The 13880-nt window shown below is 42.1% G+C and overlaps 1 pseudogene; it reads right to left on the bottom strand.

Moving 5' to 3' along the window:
- Positions 1–341: 341 nt before the first annotated feature.
- On the bottom strand, positions 342–1361 carry LOC147504749 (DNA-directed RNA polymerase II subunit 2 pseudogene; annotated as a pseudogene).
- Between the last annotated feature and the right edge of the window lie 12519 nt (positions 1362–13880).

Below are 13880 nucleotides of genomic sequence, written 5' to 3'. Positions count from 1 at the left end.
GAAAGTGAATATCTCGGACAATTCCAAGTTTTGAATTAACATCACCCTCTCTCCTCACATGCCTCGGTCCTTGACCAAATGCTCGGGACTACGATGAATACCAACCCAAAGAACCATTGACAAAAATCTTGGTTGCCTTGAGAATAACTGCGGGGAGAAATGTCCACAAAGTTCTCGATACTCTAATCTTCTAAAAATTCCAAAATTGAATCGGTTGATGATCCTATTGTTATGTGAACCATCAATGCGAGATTTTTCACCACCCCACATGCCCGTCCTCCTTCGGTGTTTCTGCAGGGACATATCATTCCCCATTGTGAGTTATGCAACCGCATTGGCTTTTACCGTTTCCCTTCCGACCTATGGGAGAGTTTAGCCTTCGCCAAGTGTGACAATGTGGAAGCATATGTCAAGCGTTTATTCAATACTTGTGACACTCTGTGTCTTGTACCGGCTCCATCAAGCCCCGGTTTCTAGTGGAAAGAGAATATATCGGACCCTTGTAATTGTTATAGCATTAATCCCAAATAGCAAGTCAACATCTTTTCCACTCTCAACACACTTTTGAGCATATTTTTTCAAATCCTTTGTCGGTTTACTAAATAGCTTTCGGAACAATCCTCCAAGTAAAGGACCCGGCAAAGGTCCAGTCTCTTGTTTTTATAATGGTCCCTATCATCTTGGGGCCTTCGCCAAGAGCACAGAGCGAAGTCTATGTATGACATATCCTACATAGTAAGCTTTCTTTATTTTTGCAGTAACCTTCTCCTCCTCCAAAGACCTCTCGCATGAGGAACCATTTCCTTTTGCAAGTATATCTTCGCAAACTTTATCCTTTTTTCCTTGGACGCACCCGGAAGTGATCCTCTTTTACCAATGTAGTCCAACGCGACCTCTTCGCTCTGAATCACGAATGCTTCTTCCAGGGACGGCTGAAGTAACTCCATCATCTCGTGGTCTTTCAAGTCGAAAGCGGATATGTTCCAAATCGCTTTGTCGGGGATAAACCCCAACGCACGGAAAACAACAGCCATTGGTATTTCCGACCGTGTATAAAGGGTAAGGTAACTTCGAATACACCCTCCTTTAGATAGCAGCCGCGATAGACATACCGCGTAAAGGCTTAACTTGAGATTCTCGCCATGGAACGAACTTCAAAGAATGTAGGAATACTTATTAGGTCGCTTTTTCTTGAAAACATATACCTGATTAGTACTCATCTTTTCTTGAGCAATCAAGACTTTCTCACTCCCATTAATAATGAAATACCCACCTTGATCATATGGGCATTCCCCATGTTCTACCAAATCTTTCTCAATATTCTGACACTTGAACAAATTACAGCAAGTTGAACGCACCATGATTGGAACTTTTCCAATAAAGACTTTTGTATTCTCTACACGCCGCTTTTCTTCGTTGAACCTAATGGCCGTTTTGGATCGAGCCTCTCTGTTCTCTGTTAATATATTCTTTGAGCTGGTCCCGTATTTCAGTCCATGTGTAATTCTATTAGCTACACCAAACCGAATTCATGTGCAAGACTTGATGATAAGCATTATCCAATCCAGATTTAATTTTGGAGTCCTAGTTTCTGTGGTATTTTCACGTTCACATCTTCTCGTTATTTCGGACATATTTCGAATTCCAATTATTTCGTTCACAGACATTCGCGGATTTTTCTCCACAGTTTTCAACGGTATAATCCGAGTATCGCTATTCCGTTGGCACGCTTCATCACACTCAAATTTCGCGTTATCACGTGACGCGTTCGGTACATTTTCGCCAATCAATTTCTTTTGCAATTTTATTTATGTGCATCTTTTATTTTATCTTTGCATTTTCGGCCATTTTTTATTTAACTACGTCATTGCGTCCCGTATACGTTAATTCGTTAATTTGACATTTTTTCATTTCCGCTAATTCACGAATTTTTTCCGATTGTCCATTTTTCTTATCGCTTACGCTCACATGACATTTTGTTATACACTCCGCTTACTATTTTATTATTTCAAGTTTTCCATGATTTTTTTCTCTTCTTTGCCATGTGAACCTTGTTCGCATGACAAAGAGGGGGCGGTGTTTCGACCCCCACCTACGTGGCAAACGTCCATTAGTAGGGGACTCTATTTTATTCGTTTAATCAACAGGGCTAAAGCCCAATTTGCAATACCATAGATAAATCTACAGGCCCATTAACTCATGTGTCTAAGGCTGAACCTTAGCCACATGGCTTGCCACTAATGTACATTAATTTATGTCCAGATTCATTTCTTATCAAAGAAATAGTTATCAGTTGACAGTTATGCTCTATCACAATTACTCAAGATACAAGATTACTTGAGCTACAAGGACTCTCTACTCTATCGATATAAATACCAAACCATTTTTCATAAGGAACTACGTTGAAACTTGATCCCTAGAGAATAGATCTTGGGTACGTAGGCAGCCATTATTTGGTTTAGTTTCATTTCCCCCAACATCAAATTCCTCTGTTTCTTAGTGCGTTCTTTACCATTGCTCTCGTTGTGTTGAAGCAGTTTATTGCCGAAACAGGTACGACCTGGTGTGTGGACACGTGTACTGTAGTGTGGAATGGAGAGAAAAAGATGTGGAACGAGCTGGGTTTGTGTTGGTTGGCTTTTCATTTCCATTCTTTCATCAGAAGCAAAAAAAGAAAATGGAGAGAAAAAGAAAAATAAGCATAGAGAAAAGAAAAAATGCCCAGCTCACGTCTTTCTAATTTCAGGTGCGTTCTTTGATAAAAAGTTTGATCTTTTGTTTATTTTTGCACTCAAAATGTCTGTTACCAGTGATAGTTTAAGTGGTGAAGTTGAAATTGATGAATGGAGAGAGAGAACAATAAGTGATGAAGAGGAAGATGTTGAAGTTAGGGCTCGTAGTAGAGTTGGGGTTTCATCGTCTTCATTGTTGGAGACGATGGCTGAGGATGCGAGGAGGCCTAGGTCGGAAGATTGTTATGTTTTTTTGAGGGAGGAGTTTGGTTGGGTGGAGGCCGACCTGAGTGGAGAGAGGAACTTGTATAGTAGTGACTATGTTCCTTAGGGTGGAAGAGTAGTGGTTTGTATTGGGCAGTTGAAGGCTGGGATGAGGTTGCCTTTTTCCCGTCTCACTGTGGAGGTGTTGAATATTTTGGGAAAAGCCCCTTGTCAGTTCGTAGGGAATATTTGGAGGATTTTTCATGTGTTGGATTTGTTGAATGAGAGGGGCTATAATATCTGCTTATCAGATGTGTTGGAGCATTTCGTTGTGAAGAGGTCGGTTGCTCTAAACTTCAGTTTTCAGGTCGGGAAAGGGAAGTTTCCTATTATTGTGGGAGTGAGTAAGGAGGATTGGGGGCATAGGCCGTTGTTGGTTGTTGGTAGATATTGTCCTTCTTGTTGGGAGTTGAATACTCGTGTTGTTCAGTTGGATGGTAAGTCGTTTGTTCTAGGTCATATTGTGTGTATGTTATATTATACTTTGGACGCTCTGACTTATTTGTTTTGTTTGTGCAAAGGTTTATATTCGTGGTCGTACTGAGACCGATGCTTTAGAAATGTTTGCTTGTTTGAGCTGGGAAGAGAAACGAGCTTTGTTGGGAGAGGTTGCACATTATTTTAAGAGGCGTGGGGGAGAGAAAATCAACCGTAGAAAGGTGGAGCAAAAGAAAAGGGCTCGCAAACTTGTTGTTGATATCTCTGATTCTAGCTCGAATCCTATAATGGAGAGGGAGAGCCAAAGGAAACTATCTATTTCTGGAATGAGAATGGTTGGAGGGGCTGCTGACAGCCGGTCTGCTTCAATGAGGATGGCTGGAGGAGCTGCTGAAAGCCGTTATGCATCCAAACATTCTGAGGTGGGTGATGGTGAATGTTCTACATCTAAACGCTCCGAGGTAGGGGATGGTGAACGTTCGGCATCCAAACAGTCTGAGGTGGGTTGTGGAAGTGTTGGTGGTAGTGTTGGTGGAAGTGCTAGTGGAAGTGGTGATGCTCCCACTTCGTTCCGGAGGCCTAATCTGAAGAGGCGCTCCGAAGTGGTTGAGACGGAGGGGGCAAAAAGGTCATGTACTGAGTCTGAAGAATGACCTGGTGCTTGAGAAAGTCGTACTTCTTCAGGTCGAGTACCTTTGAAGAAGATGAACTTAAGTGATTTGGCTATTGATGCTGGGGTGGCTGAGGCCCGTGGTAAGAAGAAAGTTGGGGAGGCTGAGCCAGCTACCCAAAAATGTCAGGGGTCGGGGAGTGTGGCCCCAGGTGACAAGAGTGGAGATGACGTTCTGAGCAGGCTTGTCATGTATGAGGACCCTGTGAGTGAGCTGCGAAAGTTTGTGAAGAATGGGGATTGTAGCTGTAAGTCCTCATTGGTGGCTGGAAGGTTGCTGGAGAGCATTGTTCTTGATGGAGATAGGCGTAAGTTGGATGCTGGGAAAGGTTTGGATGCGCACCTGAAAGAGATGGATCGGTCGTTGTGCTTTGTGAGTGCTTTGCCGATTTGAGCTTGTTATTTATGCTTTATAAGTATTTTTGAGCTAACTTATTTTGTTGTTCGTTAGGTTCTGGCCATGTACATGAAGTTGAGGGATATGGCAACCATCTCCAACCTGTACAAAAAGGAGTTGGATGTCACCAAGGAGGTCTATGACAAGCTAGTGGCTGTGCAATAGGTGGGAAGGGCTGAAGTTGTTAGGCTGAGGGCTCAGGTGCACGATTTGGCTGGGGATGTGGCCTTGTTGCGACCTGCTCTTGACACCTCAAAGCTAGAGACTCAACACTGGGCTGGTGAGTGCAAAAAGGCACAGGTCGTTACTGAAAAAGCTCAGGCTGAGTATAACGACCTGGTTGATTTGGTAGAGAGTGGGGTTGAATACGTTCGAATAGATGATTATATAGAGCTGGATCGTAAGTATAATGCCTTGAAAAGATCTGTCGAAAGTGAGGCTGCAGTGGTAACTGGTGAAAGTACCATTGCAGATGCTAGTAGACGATTTGATCTGCCCTCCGACCTAGGTACTGTTCCAGTTGCCTCTCTTGGTGATGTTGTCGTAAATGTGTTGAAAGTGGTTGATGATCCGGCTAGCAGCTCTGCTGCTGTAGAGGGCTGCAAGCTGGATCCTTTGAATGTAGAGCAAGTTTCCCGTGTTGTGTAGTCTTTGACCTTCTTGTGTTTGAGTTGAGGTTGGGTTGATGGTTCTTTAAACACTTCTCTTTTTGGTACTGATAAACTACATTTTTTTTATTGTGGGGATACTGAGGTCATTTTCCCGGTATAACCTGGGGGCCTCTAGTATCTATCCAAACTTGTACTTAAGTAATAATATTTAAATTAATTACTTGTTGAGATTGTGCTTGATGTTTGCATGCATATGATTGCTTTTGTTGCTTTTGATTTGTTGTATGACGACATGTGTTCAGAATTGATGAACTATTGGACTTTGATAGGTCGTCTGGTTCTAACACGTCATAGAGCATTTGTGTATGACCTGATATATTTGCGTAGTTGACACCTAGGCTTTCTCATGCCCTTAGGTGTGTGTGCTGAGTCGTTCCTTCTTGGGGGAACTTCTTATTGATATAATTAGCCTTTGAATGACCATTATACTTGAGTCTAACTTAAACCATGTCGAAGTCGTAAGCTGGCTTGGGGCCCTTTTGGAGGACTCCTGGATTGCATTTGTCTGATAATTAGCCTTTGAGTGGCAATTACAGTTAAATCATACTTAACCCTGGCATTGGTGTTAAGTTGATTTAGGGTCTTTTTGGGAGACCTTGGTTTGAATTGATTGATAATTAACCACTGCGTGGTTGTTGTAGTTGAGTCGTTCTTGACTCCGCCTTTGATGTACGACCTAACATTGCGATGTCCTAGGTCGGGTTGCATAGTGCAAGATGCATGGTACTCATGTAATGCAAAAGATGACATCTGTACTCGAAATGTTGATGAAATTTTATTCAGATCGACTGATATATCTAGAGAAAAACTTATTGATAAAATCGTTTGAGGAGAGCTGTATTCCAAGGTCGGGGAAGCATATCGCCGAGCTGAGTTTTGATCTAGTATGCGCTATTTCCAACTACTTTGTCAACAATGTAGGGGCCTTCCCATGTTAGGTCGAGCTTGGAAGGAGCGAGTGTCTTTTAAAGGACTAGGTCGCTAGCTTGGAAAGATCTTGGGACAACCTTCTTGTTATAAGATCGTTGGATTGTTTGGTGATACCGAGCTAGGGATATTGCAGCTGTTTCCCTTCGTTCCTCTAGGAGATCGACCTCTTTTGCCAAGATAATGTCATTTTCTCTTGATTCGACAATGTCAGAACATGTGGTTGTGATTGTGAGTTCTGATGGTATGACTGCTTCTGTTCTGAAGCAGAGTGTGAAAAGAGATTCATTGGTACTGGCTCTGGTTGTTGTTCTGTATGCCTATAGAATGTTCTCGAGTTCTTCTGGCCATTGGCTTTCCTTGCTCTCTAACTTCTTTTGGAGGTTTTCTTTGATGGCCTTGTTTGTGGCCTCTGTTTGGCCATTGCTCTGTTCATATCTAGGTGTAGAAAATGCTTGAGTGATGCACCATTTTTGTAGAAAAGCCTTGACTTGTGTGCCAACAAATTGGGTTCCGTTGTCCATGACAAGGGTGTGGGTAGACCAAATCTTGTGATGATATTGGTCCATATGAAGTTGATGACATTGACTTTCTTGACTTGGACTAGTGGGATTGCTTCAGCCCATTTGGTGAAGTAATATGTGGCTGTTACGATGTATTTGAGCCATGTTTTCTTTTGTGGGATGAATGGTCCCATGATGTCTAGCCCCCACATGTGAAAAAGGTCATGGGCTGGCTATGTTGATCAATTCCCATGCTGGGCTTAGGTGGTTGTGGCCAAATATTTGACATTGGTGGCATTTGAGAACATACATTTTTGCTTTGATATGCATGCCTAGCCAATAGTATCCTTGGGCTATTGCTTTGTGTGCCAGGGATCTTGCTCATGCATGATTGCCGCATTCACCTTTATGGATTTCGTCGAAAATGAGATGGCCTTTGCATGGAGTTATGCACCTTAGGTGGGGTGCTCCTGTGGATTTGCAGAACAATTGTTCGTTGATCACTGTGTATCTTGGGGCTCGGAATTGTATTGCACGAGTATTCTTTGTCTCTGTCGGGAGCTCGCCATATAAGATGAATTTGAGAAATAGGCCTATCAAAGATTGATTGATCTTTTCTTCGGATGAGGGCTGGAAATCTATGAGGCTGTTGACACTTTTTTTCTGGTATGCGGGTCTTTCTATGATGTCAATGTAGACTGTGGTTGGACATGTTTCTTGTGTCTTTGAGGCTAAGAAAGTCAAGCTGTCTGCATGTCTGTTGTCCTCTCGATTAATATGTTCTAAGGAGAATGTTTTGAACGAGCTGATGATGTCACTAACGACCTGTGTGTATTTGGCCAGGTTTGCTCTGTTTGTTACATACTCTTTGGTGATTTGCCTGACTATTAGTTGTGAATCACTGTGAGCTTTGAGTTTTTGGACTTGTAGTTGTTGTGCCATGTGGATGCCTGTGATTAATGCTTCATATTCTGCTTCGTTGTTGGACGTTGCAAAATCGATCTTGATTGACTTCTGTAACTGTGTGCCTTCTGGTGAAGTTAACACAGCCCCTAGTCCACTACCGTTGTTATTGCATGCTCCATCTACGTAGAGGTGCCATGTGTCTGGGGTGGATGGTTGATGAAATGAAGTGATTGTCTCAGGTTGCCAATTGACATCTTCGACGGGGAAATCTACTAATAAAATAGCAACGACCTGACCTTTGCAAGACGTTCTGGGAACGAAGTTGATGTGATGTTCTCCGAGTTCTTCAGCCCATTTGGCCATGCGGGTTGTTTTGTTGCTAGAACTCAAGACTTGTTTGATAGGTACATCTGTGATGACCTTAATGCTGTGAGATTGGAAGTAAGGTCAGAACTTCCGAGCTGAGTAGAGTAAAGAAAGCATCGTTTTCTCCATCGGAGAGTAGTGATTTTCTGAATCTGCCAACATTTTGCTAGTGAAGTAGACTGGCCTTTCTATTCCTTCGTGTTCGCGAAAAAGAACTGAGTTGATTGCAAAGTCGGTAGTTGCAAGGTAAAGCCCCAGTGTTTCTCCTTCCTCTGGTTTGGACATGACGGGTGGCGTTGATAAGTAAGCTTTCAGGTCGGTGAAGGCTTTGTAGCATTCGTCTATTCATGTGAATATTGCGCCTTTTTGGAGTATTTGCAGAAATGGTCTGCATTTGTTAGATGCTCGTGAGATGAATCTGTTGAGTACTGAAACCATGCCTGATAACTTGTGAATTTGTTGCTTTGTAGTTGGTTATGGTATTTCAATGAGAGCTCGTATTTGCTCTGGGTTTGCTTCAATGCACCTTTGTGAAATGAGGTAACCTAATAATTTTCCCGATGCTACTTCGAATACGTATTTTGCTGGGTTGAGCTTCATCTTGTTTTGGCGAAATCGTTCAAAGGCTTCTTGCAGGTGGGAGATGTGATCGCCTGCCTTTTTGCTTTTGACCACCATGTCATCTATGTAGACATCCATAGTGTCTCCTAGCAAGTCTTTGAACATTTTGGTGACCAGTCTTTGGTAGGTCGCACCGGCGTTCTTTAAGCCGAATAGTATGGCGTTATAACAGAACGTTTCTTGTTCTGTTATGAATGACGTCTTTTCCTGGTCTTCTTCTGCAAGCGGTATTTGATTGTATCCATTGTATGCGTCCATAAATGATAAAAGCTCGTGGCTGCAAGTTTGATCTACTAGTATGTCGATCTTTGGTAGGGGGAAGCTGTCCTTTGGGCAGTGCTTGTTGACGTTGGTGAAGTCTATGCAAAGTCGTACCTGACCATTCTTCTTTGGAACGGATAAATATTGGCTATCGAGGTCGGGTACTCGACTTTTCTGATGAATCCAACATTCTTGAGCTTTTCTATCTTTTCATTGATGGCTTTTTGAAATTTGAGTGCTAGTTTCCTAGGTCGTTGTTTGATAGGCTTGATAGTTGGATCTACATTTAACTTGTGGCAAGCGACTTGAGGGTCGATTCCTAGTATATCGATATACGACCAAATAAAAACATCTTTATTGAGAGATAGAAATTTGACAAGTTACTCCTTGAGCTTGGGGTCTAAATCAGCCCCTACATAAACAAACGTTGGGTCATCATCTGTGCTCAAATTGACTTTTTCTCCTGGTTCTATTTGAGCTTATTTCCCTTTGAGCTTGTCTGCTGCAGCTGTTGGAGGGCTGGACGTTTGAGTATCTTACTTCTTTGGGACGTCTTTATCTTTAACGACCTGAGGCTTGGGTGAGGTCGTTGTGCTGACGTGATTACACCGGTGAGCTTTTAGTTGGTTGCTTCTGAGCTCCATGATACCTCGGAGACCGAGAAATCGCAGGACCTGGTGTAGGGTTGAAGAAATGGCTTGGATTTTGTGAATCCATTGGAGTCCTATAATGGCAGTGTAGGATGACTTGACATCGATCACACTAAAACGTGTTGAAGTTTTGACCATGTCATCCTTTTCTCCGATGGAGACTGGTAGGATGACATCTCCAATGGCATCTGTGCGATCTCCGTTGAACCTACAGAGCGGTGCATTTGATTCTATCATCACCGAATCTGGCAGGTGCATGTCCTTGTATGTTTGATAGAATAGTATGTCGCAAGAACTGCCTGGATCGATAAGTACTCTTTTGACTGTCCACCCATTGATTTTGACGTGCACTACCAGGGCATCGTTGTGGGGTAGGCACACCTTGTTTAGATCTTCCTCGGTGAATAAAATTGTTGTTGTTGTTTGAGGGTTGATAGGATTGATCACCTCAGCTTTGTGTGAGAGGTAATAGATTTCTTGAAGCGCTCCTACCCTTCTGCGCTTTTCCCGACCTGAGGTTTCGTTTTTAGAGGTGTCTGTAATCATGTTGATTACTTTTTTCTCGTCGTGGTCGGAGGAGTGTTGCCTTCGGTTGTGCCTCGACCGACATGGAGATTTAGATCGTCGGGCTGTTCTACTCCTGCCTCTGTTGTTAGCAGGTCGTTCGTGGCTGCGGCTCCTGCTTCTGTAGCGTTAGGCATCCAGCTTGTGCCTTAAGTGGCTTTCTGGCAGGAACTCTTTCAATTTGCCCTCCTCGACTAGGTCTTGGAGGTAGTGCTTAAGGCTCCAACATTAATTGGTGTCATGGTGGTGGAGCTTGTGAAAATGGCAATATGGACGTTCTGGGATGGCGATCACCTTGTTGATGTTGGGCTTGAAGTATGATATTGTATATATCTTCTTCAGGATCTGGCTTGGCGTTCTGGAGAAGTTGGAGAATTCTCTTTCGGTGTAAGAGGGCTTGTGGGAACTGGAGCCCTTGTTGCTGTTGTTGTTGCTTGAGTAGTGATTGCTTTCCTTGGGTCGTCGCTTGTCGCTTACTGCGAGGACTTTTTTGCCTTTGCTCTGGGCCATCCATTCTTCGTACTTTATATACTTGTCGACTCTGTGATAGCACAGGTCATCTAAGGTTTCTGGCTTGTTGCGCATGAGGGACTCTGCTAGGTCGGAGTCGTTTAAGAGGGCGTTTGTTAACGCAGAAGTTGCAAAGTTGTCTTTAAGTCCTGCTTCTAGTGATAGGAGTTCCTTTTTGAAACATCCTAGAAAAATACGTATCATCTCGCCATATGCCTGCTTGAGCTAAAACAGCGAGTCTAGGTTAACTTGTTTCTTCCTATTATGGACGAATTCTACCACGAATGTTTTGGCCAGCTTGTCGAAGTTGCTGATTGAATCAGGAGGGAGTGTGTAGAACCAGTCTATTGCTCCGTCTTTCAAACTGGCTGGAAAAAGTTTGCACTTCAGGTAGTCGTAGTCTGGAGCGATGTAGAGTGCAAGGATCTAGCTGAAATGAGCTACGTGCTAGCTTGGGTAGGAGCTACCGTCGTACAATGAGAACTTTGGCTGGATAAACTCTGAGGGAGGTTGTTTGTCCCTAATTTCTATGGTGAATGGTGATGCCTTGTACGTCTGTAGCATCTTCTGAGCGATTTGGATTGCGCTGGCTTTGTCATTTGACTTTCTAATCTTTTGGCGAAGTCTTCTAAGAGTTGATTGGTGGTGTTGGTGAGGGTTGTAACGATGTTGTTCTCCACTGCTTCTGTGGTGCCGTTGTTGGCATTGGAGGTGGCTTGGTCACACATCGTTTGATTCTCTTGTTGTAAGGCGACGAAAGCGTCTTGTAGCGTCTTCATTTGATCTGCCAACATTTGAAGAGAGGGATTCATGGTGGTTTTTACCAGCTTCGTGGGCTTGATAAAAAAAGTAAGTGTGTTTTTCTTAAAGAAACAAACCCGCAGACAGCACCAATGTAGAGGATAAGTGTTTTGGGGTGAACGACCTGATGTTATGTTTGATAGGGAATGACTGCACTCTTCTTGGGATAAGAGTTGCTTACGTATCAAGTTTCTCGGGCTAAACTTGAATCAAGCCTTACGTAGTTCATCTTTCTCTATTTATAGATGTTTGAGATGACCTTCCATATTTGCTCTGGACTGTTATGAAGTGTAGATCCACATTGCATGCTATCTTGATAATTCGCCATTACTCTACTGTTACAAAATTAATGTCTCCTTGATTGTAGCGTTGATTGAGCTCTAAGATTGTGCTAGTTGATTTGCTTCCATAAATGACTGTAACTAATGCTGAGGACGATCTAGGTGTTGGGTCGTTGGTACGATCTGATGGTGTGGGACGAGCTGAAGGGGGTACGACCTGGTGTGTAGACACGTGTATGGAACGGATGATACTTACAATGATAGTTTTATTTTGGTAAGAAAAAAAATATAATATACTAAGTTCAAGAGATATAGCTACAATTACAATTGAAGGAAATTGTCGATATATGATGCCACCGCTTGCAGGTTGGTAGTATGTATATTTTTGACGAAAATGTTTGAAAGGGAAGTAGGTGTTTTTTTGAAAATGAAAATAAACATGAAAGTGAGTGGAGGCAAGAAAATTAATTAGTGTTTGAAGATCAAGATAAAACTGCGTAACCTAACCATCTTGGGCCATTTCATAGCATTAATGGCAGTTTGGCCATTTCCTTCTAGTCCCTTGACCACATAGAATTTGGCCCAGTGTTGTCTATTAACGGGTAATTTTATATTTAAAAAAAAAACACACACTTGAGCGCAAGGGGAAAACCTAATTGACCAAAGCAAGGCAATAAAGTAAGGCAGTGGGGCTTTATTCAGAAGAGCTTCAGGTCATTCAGAATAAATTTTTTAAAAGTGGAACAGATTAAGGAAAATCTCATATGACAATGAGTTGCATACTTGGCATACTATATTGTCTTATCAAACTTTCCACCACCTGTGCTGACTTACTTGGTAATTATGTAGCCACAAGGATGTCCATTCAGACTGAAACCCGACCAAAATATTGCAGGAACTTGAAAAAACCGGAACCCGAAACCAGACAAAAAAACACGAATAGGGTTTGCATGGACCTAAATGACCTAAACCCAACCTTAAAATTAGACCAAATCTCGTTAAAAGGGTAAAAATAACTAGACACCAACCGAAAACCAAAACCTAAAAACTAACAAAATCAACACCCAACAAGTCCATGTATCAACATGCACCGCTCTAAAACCAACCAAAAACAATTACCAATATTATTTTCTTCTCAATTTCTCATTGCAAAACCACGTCATGAAATCCATATATCAAACCAAATGTTTGTTTCTTAATTATATTCTCATTGCAAAAACACTTCCTCAAATTCAAATATCCAATTCCCCCTTGATCACCTTATTCCCATATTCAACTTTCATATTTTTCTATTTTTTTTTCATATTTGTTTTAGGTGTTTCCTATGATTGATTCATAGGAAGGATAAGCTGTCAAAGAAGTCGACAATGAAATCAAAGGGGAATTGGATTTTTTTTTTGTCAACGTTATTAAATCGTCTTTTTGTACCCGAAACCCAAACCCACCCAAACTCTAACCGCGATCAGATCAACGGATAACTAAAAGTTAGACTTAGGATAAGACTTGGCCACACTCTTATCAAATTATTCGTACCCGACCCGATCACAAACGGTTCACAATTGGTTCAGTCCAGATTACCCAAAATCCGTTGTTTAAATCCGAAGATTCCACGTTCGTTCCGGGTTGGGTACCCGTTTGGAGATCCTATAGTAATATTGACAATTTGAAACTAGCCATGCAGGGCCTGCAGTATATATACGGCAGTAAATGGAAAACTGTGTCCACCATATCACAACATTGAAACAGAGAAACCTAAGAAGTTGAAAATGGGATGTGAGCATTGTGAGCATCACAGCCATATTCGAGTTTGTTGAGACGTTACGTGCCCATTTGCATGATGGATACGGGACCATGCACGATTATTGCCTGTTTATCTTCAGAAGTCATATTCCATAGAACCCTTTCTATTGTCCTTTCGGTAGTACAGTTCAGTGGTCCACTTTTGACCCATCCCACCGTCACAAGATTAACCTCAACTTTTCTTCTAATCAGAAATTTCCTTAAATTTGTGCTTCAGTTAAGGAATCATTGATTAATTTGACTTGTTGATGCTTAGCTTGAACTATAATCCATCGCTCCTTCTCATAGAAGATCAAACATATGTGTAATTAGTCCATTACAAACTACCCATCTTGATCAAATGAATTAATCCCCAATTCTACCTTTTTGTCCAAGTCCCGAAAACACGGCTAGAAAATGACATTACTCTTAGAAAATGTGATTCTCACTTTTCTAATCGAGTAAGTCAAATAGTTCACAACCATAACCCAACCTAACCGTCTCATCTCAGTATGTCACAGGTTTCACAATCCATGTGG

Source organism: Coptis chinensis, chromosome 4 (genome assembly GCF_015680905.1).
Source record: "Coptis chinensis isolate HL-2020 chromosome 4, ASM1568090v1, whole genome shotgun sequence".
Taxonomy (NCBI): Eukaryota; Viridiplantae; Streptophyta; class Magnoliopsida; order Ranunculales; family Ranunculaceae; genus Coptis; species Coptis chinensis.
The sequence above is the reverse complement of the archived record's forward strand: the minus strand, read 5'-3'. Positions and strand labels throughout refer to the sequence as shown.